This window comes from Elephantulus edwardii, unplaced genomic scaffold (genome assembly GCF_000299155.1).
Source record: "Elephantulus edwardii isolate Elephantulus edwardi_28Jun2011 unplaced genomic scaffold, EleEdw1.0 scaffold00013, whole genome shotgun sequence".
Lineage (NCBI taxonomy): Eukaryota > Metazoa > Chordata > Mammalia > Macroscelidea > Macroscelididae > Elephantulus > Elephantulus edwardii.
The window spans coordinates 23518029-23529909 of NW_006399763.1; the positions used below are offsets into that span (position 1 = coordinate 23518029).

General features: G+C 38.4%; 1 pseudogene; it reads left to right on the forward strand.

Annotated features, from left to right (window-relative positions):
* The first annotated feature begins 5875 nt into the window (after positions 1 to 5875).
* LOC102852833 lies at positions 5876 to 7003 on the forward strand (annotated as a pseudogene).
* The last annotated feature ends 4878 nt before the right edge of the window (positions 7004 to 11881 follow it).

Here is an 11881-nt window from a genome sequence, read left to right on the forward strand (position 1 = left end):
CGATTGGCACAGGGTAGAGCAGGGTTTCGGGCTGTTTTACATAGGGTCACTATGAGTCGCAAACGACTCGACGGCACATAACATCAACAACAGGATAGAACTGTTTGTTCTCCTGGCAGTCCAGGGTGTGCTCAACACTCTTATCTAACACCACAATTCAAATGAATCTATCCTTCTTCTATCAACCTTAGTTATCCTTGAATGCATAGTGAGTAATTGCAAAGACTATGGCCTGGAAAAGGCACACTTAGTCTCCAGACTGAAATCATTGCTCTTCAGTACTCTAGGTCCCTGACAGCAGATTTTCTCAGTGCAATTTGTCTTTTGATTTTTATGACTACTGATGCCAAGAGTGTTGATTGTGGAACCAAGCAAGCTGAAGTTATCAACAATCTCAGTTTCATCTCTGCCCATCATAAAGCTGCCAATTAGCCCAGTGGAAAGAATCTTTTTCTTCTTATTATTGAGCTTCAATGTTAATAGAAGACTATAGTCTTTAACCTGCAGCAAACAAATCATGTCCTCTTCAGTTTCAGCAAGCAAGGTTGTATCATCTGCATAATGCAGGTTGTTGATGAGTCTTCCTCTAATCCTAATGCCACATTCTTCCTCATAAAGCCCACCCTCCTAAATGATCAGTCTGCATATAGATTGAAAAGGTATGGAGATAGGATGCATCCCTGATGAATACCTTTCCTGATCATGAACCATATAATGTTTCCCTTCACTCTTCTGAGGACTGCTTCCTGGTCCAAGTATAAGTTTTTGCACAAGCACAATTAAATGTTCTGGTATTTTCCTTCTTCTCAACATTAGCCACAATTTGTTGTGATCCACAGAGTCAAATGCCTTTGCATAGTCAATGAAATACAAATAAATATTCCTCTGGTACTCTCTGCATTCAGCTGATATCTGTGTTACATAGGCTATGATGTCCCTTATGCCACAGACTCTTCTAAACCTAGCCTTCACATCTGGAAGTTCTCTGCTGATGTACTCCTCCAGTCCTCTCTTGATAATCTTCAGCAAGATATTGCTTGTGTGTCATATTAGTGATATTATTCTATAATTTTCACACTCTGTTGGGTCACCTTTTTTGAAATGAGAATTAATACAGAACTATTCCAGTCATTTGGCCAAGAAGTTGTCCTCCATATTTCTTGGCAAAACCTAGTAAGCATGTCAAGGGCAGCATCTGTTTGCTGAAATATGTCAATTGATATTCCATCAATTCCTGAGTCCTTGGTTTTGTTTGTTTGTTTGTTTTGTTTTGCTTTTTTCCAATTCCTTTAGAGCAGCTTGAACTTCCTTCTTCATAAGCATAGGCTCTTGATCATATGTTGTTGCATAAAATTCTTCTGTGTCGGCCAATTCTTTTGGTTTAGTGTCTCTGTACCCCTTGCATCTTATTTTGATGTTTCGTGGGTCATCCCACATTCTGCCTTCAGTATTCTTAAGGATTGCAACTTGAGGGTTGAATTTGTTCTTAAGTTCCCTTAGCTTGAGAAATGCTGAGTGACTCCACTCCTGCTGATTTTTTTGATGCCAGTTCTACACATTTTTTTATACTTTGCTTGTCTTCCCATGTTTTCTTTTAAAATATTCTGTTAGGTCCTTAACATTTTTATTTCATGTCTTTTCTTTGACTTCCTGACATTGTATTACAATATTTAGAGTGTTTTCTGACATCACCTTGATCTTTTCTTTCTCTTATGTCTGCACAGTAACTTTGTAGTGACTTTTAGCAGTCCTTATGAATGATATTCTTGATATCCTCCCAGAACTCATCTGTTTTTTGTTCATTAGTGCTCAAGGATTCAAAGTTGTTCCTAAGATGGTCTTTAAATTTTAGTGGGATAGGCTCGATGTCAAACTTTGATTCTTGTGGATTTGATTTGATTTTCTTTAGTTTCACTTTGAACTTGCATATGAGTCCTTGATGGCCTGTTCCACACTCAGTAAGCACTTCTCCTGGTTTTCACAGCTGTCTATTTTTTTTCAAGATGTAGTTAATCTGATTCCTGCGTAAACCATCAGGTTAAGTCCAAGTGTCTAGTCACCCTTTATGTCTCTTAAAGAAGGTATTTGCAACGAATAGTTCATTGATTGTACAGAATTCTATCATTCTGTCTCTAGCCCCATTTCTGCCACCAAGTCAACGTTTTCCAAATACCGACCCTTTTCCCTGTTCTCAACTTTTGCGTTTGAATCACCCATTATTATTAAAGTATCTGGGTTGTATTTACGATATATTTCTGATTGCAAAAGTTGGTAGAATTCATCCATTTCCTCGTCTTTTGTCCTGGTTGTTTGGGTTTTTTTTTGGTGCATATATTTGAATGCTAGTGTTATTTTCAGTTCTTTCTTGTACATATATGCATATTATTCTGTCACTCTTGCCACCTCTTGGTCTTGCAGAATATGAGAGGGCAGGGAAATCACTGAAAATATTAAAAAAGAGGTACTAGAAGAAAATTCCCAGGTATGGTGAAGAATGGACAAATACATATTCAAGAAGCTCAGCGGACACTAAATAGACTAGAGCAAAAAAGAAAATAATACATCAAGACATATCATAGTGAAATTCTCAAAAAGAAAAGATAAAGATAGAATACTAAAAGCAGCATGAGAAAGACAAAGGGTCACCTACAAAGAAGAAACAACTATATCAAGTTCTGATTTCTGAGTAGAAACAATGTGAACAAGAAGGCAAAGGGATGATATAGAGAAATTAGAAAACAATTTTCAAGTAAGGATTCTTTAACAAGCAAAGCTCTCCATCAAATAAGGAGAAATTGGTTCCTTTTCATGAAAGGAAGGAACATAAGGAATTTGTGAAAACAAGACCAAATCTACAAGAAATTTTAAGGGGAGTCCTTTACACAGAGACAGCAAAGGAAAGTGAATGGACCATAGTAACTAGAGACAACAAAAAAAGAAACACAGCAAAATGGCAACAATAAAACCTGGCCTATCAATTAATCACACAAAATGTAAATGGACTTAATGTACAAATCAGGAGAAAAGGAGAAACAGAATGGATATTAAAAACAAAGCTCATCTATACATTGGCTACAAAGAACACATCTAAGAATTGAGAATACAGATAGTCTCAAAATCAAAGGCTAGAAAAAATATATAATGCAAATGGAATCAATAAAAAAGCAGGAATAGCAATATTAATCTTTAATACAATAGACTTCAGGAAGAAAAGCACTATAAAAGATAAGGAAGGACAAGAAATAATTACTAAAGTCACAGTAGATCAAAAAGTTTTATGAAATTCTTCTTTTTCAGCCAATTCTTTTTGGTACAGGGATTGATTCCTTCAATTTTCTTTAATGCTTTCTGAATCACTTAATATTTTGTTCAAAGCATCCTTAAGTATTTTAAGTTTAGGCTTGAAATTGTTCTTCAGTTCCTTATTCTTCAGAAATACCAAGCTAGTTCAGACTTTTTAATTTTCTGACTCCGTCTCTTTGTATATTTGATTAAAATAAAGATCATAATAAAGATTATCACCACTGGGCCATAAGCAATATCATGATAGATGGTGAAGAAATTGAGATTGTTAACAGCATCAGTTTGCTTGGCTTCAAAATAATTCTTGGTATCAACAGCCAGGAAACCAAAAGAAGAATTGCGTTGGGAAATTCTGCTGTCAGGGACCTCTCTGGAGTACTGAAGAGCAATGATGTCAAGCTGGAGACTAAAGTGCACCTGGTCCAGGCGATAGTCTTTGCAATTATTTGCTATGCATCAGAAAGCTGGACAATGACTAGGGATGATAGAAAGAGAATTGATACCTTTGTGGGAGAAAAGTATTGAATATACAGTGGACTACCAGGAGAACCAACACATTCATCATAACATGGTGAAACCAGGCTGCACCTAAGAGGCAAGTTTTCTGAAGTTTCATCTGACACAGTTTGGTGTTACAAGAAGGGACTAGTTCTTGGAGAGGGACATAATGCTTGGAGGGAGGAGGGACAATGCAAGAGAGGAAGACCCTCAATGAAATGGATTGATTCAGTGACTAGGGTAATGGGAGTAGTTGTGTCAGAGATGATAAGGTTGGCTCAGGATAGAGCAGGGTTCAGAGCTGTTGTCCAGGGTCTCTATGTGCAGGGGCACATAACAACAAGATCAAAAAGACATAACCTGTGTCAACAGCTATGCATCAAATGATACACTTACAAAATACATAAAACAATGGTTAACAGAATGGAAGAAAGAAATAGACAGCAACACCATAGTGGTAGGAAAATTGAACATCATTCTCACAAGAGGATATATCAACTCAAAAGAATTTTTAAAATGATGCAGAAGATCTAAACTATATGATCAGCCAACTCAACCTTGTGGAAGTATTTAGGGTACAACACCCAAGTCAAACTTCATTCATTTTTTTCAAGTGCACATGGTATATTCTGCAGAAACGATTACGTATTAGGGCACAAAGCAAGCCTCAAAAAAATTAAAATAATTCAAAGTATTTTCTCTGATCACAATGCCATAAAACTAGAAATTAACTATGAAGGGATAAAGCTTATAAAATTACCTATATTAAAGCTAAATAATATTCTGCTAGAACAATATTGGGCTATAGAAGAAATAAAGAGTGAAATTAAAAATTTCTTTGAAAGAAATGATAATGAAAATACAACATACCAGACCTCTGGCATGCAATTAAGGGAGTTCTCAAGGGGCATTTCCTAGCAATAGGCAAATACATGCTCACAAAAAGGAAGACAGACGCACCAATATCATTGATATCACATGCAAGCAAGATTATGCTGAAGATTATCCAAAAATGACTGGAACAATATGTTAACAGAGAACTGCCAGATGTGCAGGCTGGATTTAGAAGAGGTCGCGGTACTAGGGATATTATAGCTAATATAAGATGGATCTTGGCAGAAAACAGAGAATACCAGAAGAATGTCTATCTGTGCTTCATTGACTATGCAAAGGCTTTTGACTATGTGGATCACAACAAGCTATGGCTGATTCTGAGAAGAATGGGAATCCCAGAAAATTTGATCTTGCTGATGCGAAACCTATTCTTGGACCAAGAGGCAGTCGTCAGAACAGAGCAGGGAGACACTGGATGGTTCAAAATCAAGAAAGGGGTCCATCAGGGATGTATTTTGTCTCCATACCTTTTCAATCTGCATGCAGAACAGATCATCCAAGATGCTGGGCTGTATGAGGAGGAATGTGGCATCAGGATTGGTGGGAAAATCATCAACAACCTGTGTCATGCAGATGACACAACCCTGCTTGCTGAAACTGAGAAGGACCTGAAGCACTTGTTGCAGAAGGTCAAGGACTACAGTCTTCAATATGGATTGAAGCTCAATATCAAGAAAATAAAGATTCTCACCACTGGGCCAATTGACAGCATCAGTATGGATGGCGAAGGGATTGAGAACAGTTTTAGTTGTGGATACAAGTAAAATGATACTGTTTACAATTTCAATCTTTTCTTCATATATTATGATATTGTCTATTGGTCCAGTGGTGAGGATATCTGTTTTCTTGATTTTGAGATACAACCCAAATTGAAGGCTACAATGTTCTACAGCAAGTGTTTCAAGTCTTCTCTTTCTACAAAGTTATATCATCTGTATAATGCAAATTGTTGATGAATCTTTCTCCAATCCTGATGTCACATTTTTCTTCATGTAGTTTAACTACAGAAGCATTTGCAGTTATTAAAAGGCATGCGATTTATTGATGAAGAAAATAGGGCAGAACAAAAGGCCGAATTGTGTGCTTTTTTTTCCGACAGCTGATACCTCCTCTGCCCCCGAGCACAGGCCCCTCCGCACAGTTACCACCGCTGGCTCACCCCCGTCACCCCCAGCTCACCATGGATGACGACATCGCTGCGCTCGTGGTCGACAACGGCTCCGGCATGTGCAAGGCTGGCTTCATGAGCGACAACGCCCGAGGGCTGTCTTCGACTCCATTGTGGGGCACCCTCGGCACCCAGTCGTGATGGTGGCCATGGGCCTGAAGGACTCCTGTGTGGGGGACGAAGCCCAGAGCAAGAGCGGCATCCTGACCCTCAAGTACCCCATCGAGCACGGCATTGTCACCAACTGGGACGACATGGAGAAGATCTGGCATCACACCTTCTACAACGTGCTGCGTGTGGCCCCCGAAGAGCACCCTGTGCCGCTGACGGAGGCCCCCCCAGAACTCCAAGGCTAACCAGGAGAAGATGACCCAGATCATGTTCAAGACCTTCACCACCCCTGCCATGTACGTGGCCATCCAGGCTGTGCTGTCCCTGTATGCCTCTGGCCGTACCACTGGCATCGTGACAGATTCCAGCAAGGGGGTCACCCACACTGTGCCCATCTACGAGGGGTACGCCCTCTCCCATGTCATCCTGCGTCTGGACCTGGCTGGCCGGGACCTGCTGGACTACCTCACGAAGATCCTCACCGAGCGAGGCTACAGCTTCACCACCGCTGCTGAGCGGGAAATTGTGCGTCGCATCAAGGAGAAACTCTGTTACATTGCCCTGGACTTCTAGCAGGAGATGGCCGCGGCGGCTTCCTAGTCCTCCTTGGAGAAGAACTCCGAGCTGCCCAACGGGCAGGTCATCACCACCGGCCATGAGCCAATCTGCTGCCCCTAGGCACTCTTCCAGCCCTCCTTCCTGGGCATGGAGTCTTGTGGCATCCACGAAACTACCTTCAACTCCATCATGAAGTGTGATGTTGACATCCTCAGGGACCTCTAGGCCAACACTGTGCTGTCTGGTGGGACCACCATGTACCTGGGCATCACCGACAGGATGCAGAAGGAGATCACAGCGCTGGTCCCCAGCACGATGAAGATCAAGATCATCGCTCCCCATGAGCGCAAATACTCGGTGTGGATCCGCGGCTCCATCCTGGCCTCCCTGTCCACCTTCCAGCAGATGTGGATCAGCAAGCAGGAGTACGTCGAGTCTGGCCCCTCCATCCTCCACCGCAAATGCTTCTAGGCGGACTGTTTAGTTGCGTTACACACTTTTTTGATTAAAAAAACCTAACTTGCGCAGGAAAAAACCCACAAAGGATGAGAATTGGCATGGCAAAAAAAAAAAAAAAATTAGATTTTTCTTAAATGGTGAGCCCTAGGTTTTGTGCAATGTATGCCAGCCAGTGTCCTATGATAGTATTGTACTTGAAAAAACAAATCCCTTAAATGATATTTTTTTTTATTTTTACCCTTATAGTAGGTCAAAAATATTGAATAGAAGTGTTTATCAAAGTGAGCATACAAAGTTTTCAGCTGTTGAAACTTAGAAAAAAACAGTGATTAGAAACTAAACTTTCAAACACACGAAACACAGGGATTAAATCCTATAAAATTTAGAGAATAAAGAGCAATTAAATGATGAGATATCAAGTATCATACACATTTTAACTTTGTAATCGCAGAGTTGTGTTTGGAAAGTCTCTACTTATGGTAAGCACCCTCCGATTGAATTCCTATTTTTAATTGCATAACCTTATCATCTTTAATGGAACAGAAAATAATTGAGATGATGATGATGATTTTTTAGTAATGTAGTTGCAGTATCTAAATGCGACAAAATAATAAAAAGTAATTAGCCTTGAAAACCCTATGGAGTGCAATTCTACGAATGAATTGGGATTGATTCCACTGCAACTAATCACAATGATGTTGGTGTTTAGTTATGAGAATTAAAATTTTCTACTTTTTTCAATTTGATGTTTGCTATATCAGCATAAATAATATTAAAATATTACTTTGGCATATTATACAACATGTGTTAAATTTATCCAAAAATACTTAAAATCAATTAAAAAATTTTAAAACCCTTTGCTTTTAATAAGTATTAATTATAATATTAGTAGTTTTTAGTGTTCCTTCCCTCTCAGTGGTATCCAACTTGGGACACTGAATTTTATGATCACCTTATTTAAAGAAAATATAAAGAAATTATGTTCACTATTTGGAAATATAATTTACTTAAATTACATATTCAGAGTAGAAAAATTATCTTATCCACAATTAGTGCCATTTCTATAAAATACATTTTCAAACAGATAGTAGACAAACTTCTTCCTTGAGAGTTTTTCAGAATCTATGCTCACAGCTCAGTTACAAGGAACTAAAGTACACTTAGTGGGTGCAAACTTACGACTTTGGAAATCCTATAGCAGGTCTCCACTGTCCTATACTGATGCTGTGAAGGAGATCTGGTAGCTCAGTCTACAGGGAATTGAACTGCTAATACAACTCTCTAGAGGTGTGAATCCACCAGATTCCTCAAGAATTTCTCAAGAGAAAGGGCAAATTCCTCCTGTACAAAGTACTGTTTCCTAAATAGAGTCTATGGGAAAAATTATCCTATGTAGTGTAAAATGCAGCTAAAGTCAGAAGGACCTCTGGTAGCATCGTTCACAGAGAATGACACTGCCAACCCAAAGCTCATACTTTTCTGGTGGTTCAAATCCACCAGCTACACAAGGGAAGAAAGATGGGCAATCTTCTCCTGTGTAATCTATAGTCTCAAAAAAAAAATATAATAAAGGTTTTAAGAGGCACTTCCAACTCAATGGCAATGAGATTTAATTCCCCCTCCCTTTTTTTCAGTAAAGTCAGAACTTCAGGATAGAGACTGAAAATCAAGGCCATCTTAAGATTGACTCCTATGAAATATAAATCAAACATACCCTGCTCTCCAAACTTGTTATGAATTCTGACACTAACCCTCCTACCCAAAGTACTGTTTGTTTCTTTTTTTGGACTCAATAATTCATTTTAATGACCACATAGAACACAGAAACCATACTTATATTACATTAGTTTTGTGCTGTGGTGGATTATTCAATAGGGCTTTTCTAGCCATTAACTTTGATTTACAACACATGACTGAGTAGGATTACACAAATGTGGGGTATTCAGGGTTCACCAAGGGGAAATGGGCTGTAAACTGTGTGGTTTACAATGAATTATGGCTAACACAGAAGAATGGGAAACTCAGAACACTTAATTGTGTTCATGTGAAATTGATACATAGACCAAGAAGCAGTTGTCTGGACAGAACGAATAAATACTGCATGGTTTAAAATCAGGAGAGATGTGCATTAAGGATATATCTCTATCTATATATTTATCTTTCTTTCTCTTATCATCTATCTATCTGCTGAACAAATCATTCGAGTACCTGGATTATTTAAAGAAGAATGTGGCATAAGGATTACAGGAAAAATCAACAACCTGCATTATGTAAATGTCACAATCTTGCTAAAAATGAAGAGGATTTGAAATGCCTGTTACAGATTAAAGACTATAGTCTTCAATATGGATTATAGCTCAATATCAAGAAAACAAAATATTGTCACCACCTGATCAATAGGCAACATCATGACAAAAGATTGAAGTTGTCAGTGATTTTTTTCTTGCTTGGATCCACAATAAAAACCCTAGATACCAGCCATCAAGACGTAAGTTCAAGGACCTCTCCATCATTCTAAAGAGCAAAAATGGTAGTTTAAAGATAAGATGGTCCCTATTCAAACAATAGTCTTTTTCATTATCTCATTTGCATTCGAAAGTTAAACAATAAACAAAGATAAAAGAAAAATCAATATTTTTGAATTTTGATGTTGGAGAAGAGTACTAAATATCTTATGAACTATCAAAACAAAGAATAACGACAATGTGATGACAACCATAAGCCAGACTGTAGCAAAAACTTTCAAAAAGTTGTTTACTCCAAGATGATTTGGCCTGTGTGGCACGGCACAGCCCAGGAGGGTCTTCGTAGTACAATTTCCTCTGCGTTTGCACAAGGCTGAGGTCCAGCCCAGGCACATTCACTTCCCAGCCAGCAACAGAAGCACTGCTTGCCAGGTCAAGCGCTGCAGTTCCATTGTGTCCTGGACCACACTCCTGCCTGGAGATTACTACCCTGCTGCCTGGAGACCAGCATGCTGCCACCCCACTGTCTTGCGGAAAGAGCACAAATATCACAGTTTTTCTGTCTTTTTTGATCTTTGCATATTTATTTATCCTTGGTCTTTTAACTATGGTAGGCACTAGCAATTGCTATTTTATTTCTGCAGGTTTTATTTTTTTTTTCCTCTTGCCTTACTTCCTTTTCAGAAGGAGATGGCTTGCTTTCAGATGTTTTAAATTTGTGAGCATATTGAAACAAAGCATTAAGGGGTGTTGTAATTTACTTAATATCTATATATTAATATTTTATTCAGGGACCTCTGATCACTTAGTGGTTAGGAGTTGTAGCGCCAACGTGGTTTGAATCTGACAGTTACTCAGTGGAAGAAATAGAGACCTTCTCCTCCCATGAGATTTTACAGCCACTGAAAATCATTGAAGGGTCAACCATGATCCTGAAGGATCAATTCCAACTCCATGATATATAACTGCAACAGCAATATATTGTTTGATTGTTTGACTAATCATGAGACTGAAGCCAAGTTTTCCACTTTTTTGATGAAAAAAAATAAAAGGTTAGAGGCAAATAATGGTTATAATAGCTACAATATAAGCAAAACAATGTGCTGTGTGGATTCCAATTCATAACAATCATTTAGGATATAGTAGAATAAGCTCTTAGTATTTGCTAGTCTATTGTTGTTAGGAGCTGTCGAGTCGCCTGCAACTCATAGCGACCCTATGTACAACAACCCTAAAGCCTGCTCTATCCCGTGCCAATCTTATTGTCTCTGACACACCTACCCCCATTTCCCCAGTCACTGAATCAATACATCTCATTGAGGGTCTTTCTCTTTTGCACTGTCCCTCCACCCTCCCAAGAATGATATCCCTCTCTAAGAACCAGTCGCTCCTTGCAACACGTACTAAGCCGTTAACTTTATGGAAACGGATTGCATTATCTTTTCTCCCACAAAGTGAGTTTCAACTACAAACCTCTATGTTATTAGCCAAGTACTTTAATCACTGCATCATCGGGGCTTCTCAATGGTTCAATCATGGTCAATAATTTCTAATATCACAAAGAAATTATTAATACTAAAAATTTTTTATTAAAATATATTTACTGGTTAAATTATTAATTCACCCAATTAAGATGATTTTTTTAAAAAATTTATATCAAACACTTAAAATCTAACTTAGAGCTGGAACTAAGAAAAACAATACCATTCACAATAGCTAATCACAAGATTAAATACTTGGGAGTAAATTGAAACAGAAAGGATGAAGAATCTAATCAAAGAAAATTACAAAACATTACTACAAGAAACGAAAAGAGACCTGGAGAAGTGGAAGAATAACCCTTGCTCATGGATAGGAAGACTCAATGTTTCTTGTGGCTTTGTTCACAGTAGCAAGGAACTGGAAACAACCTAAGTGCCCATCAAAAAATGAATGGACAATGGAATACTATGCTGCATTGAGAAACAAGGAACTCATGCAATATTATTCAAAATGGGTACCCTGGAGAACATTATGCTGAGAGAATTATCTCAGTCACAAAAGGACAAATACTACATGCTGCCACTGTTGTAAAGCAGGAATGACCTCGGGGTTAGGAAGGATGGGTTCAGTAATGTATACTGCATTGAAACAGATGAGGCAGAAAACTGTTTAAAAGGGATATATGATTAGGTATTTTTGTCATGACAGGAGTCTAGAGCTAAGGCTGTATAGTAGCGTGGACCTGGGGGGAGGGATTTTAAAACAATGAAAGAATTTTTCTTTTACTTTTCCAAGAGGCTAGTGTACTAGGGGGGAGGGTTGGCAGGGAAGGAAAGTGCAACAATGAATGAATGGAAAACTAAATTCTCTGTAAATTATTATTGAAATTAATAATAAAGCTTGATGAATTATGTTTACTGCATTGAAGTCTATGGGGGAGAGA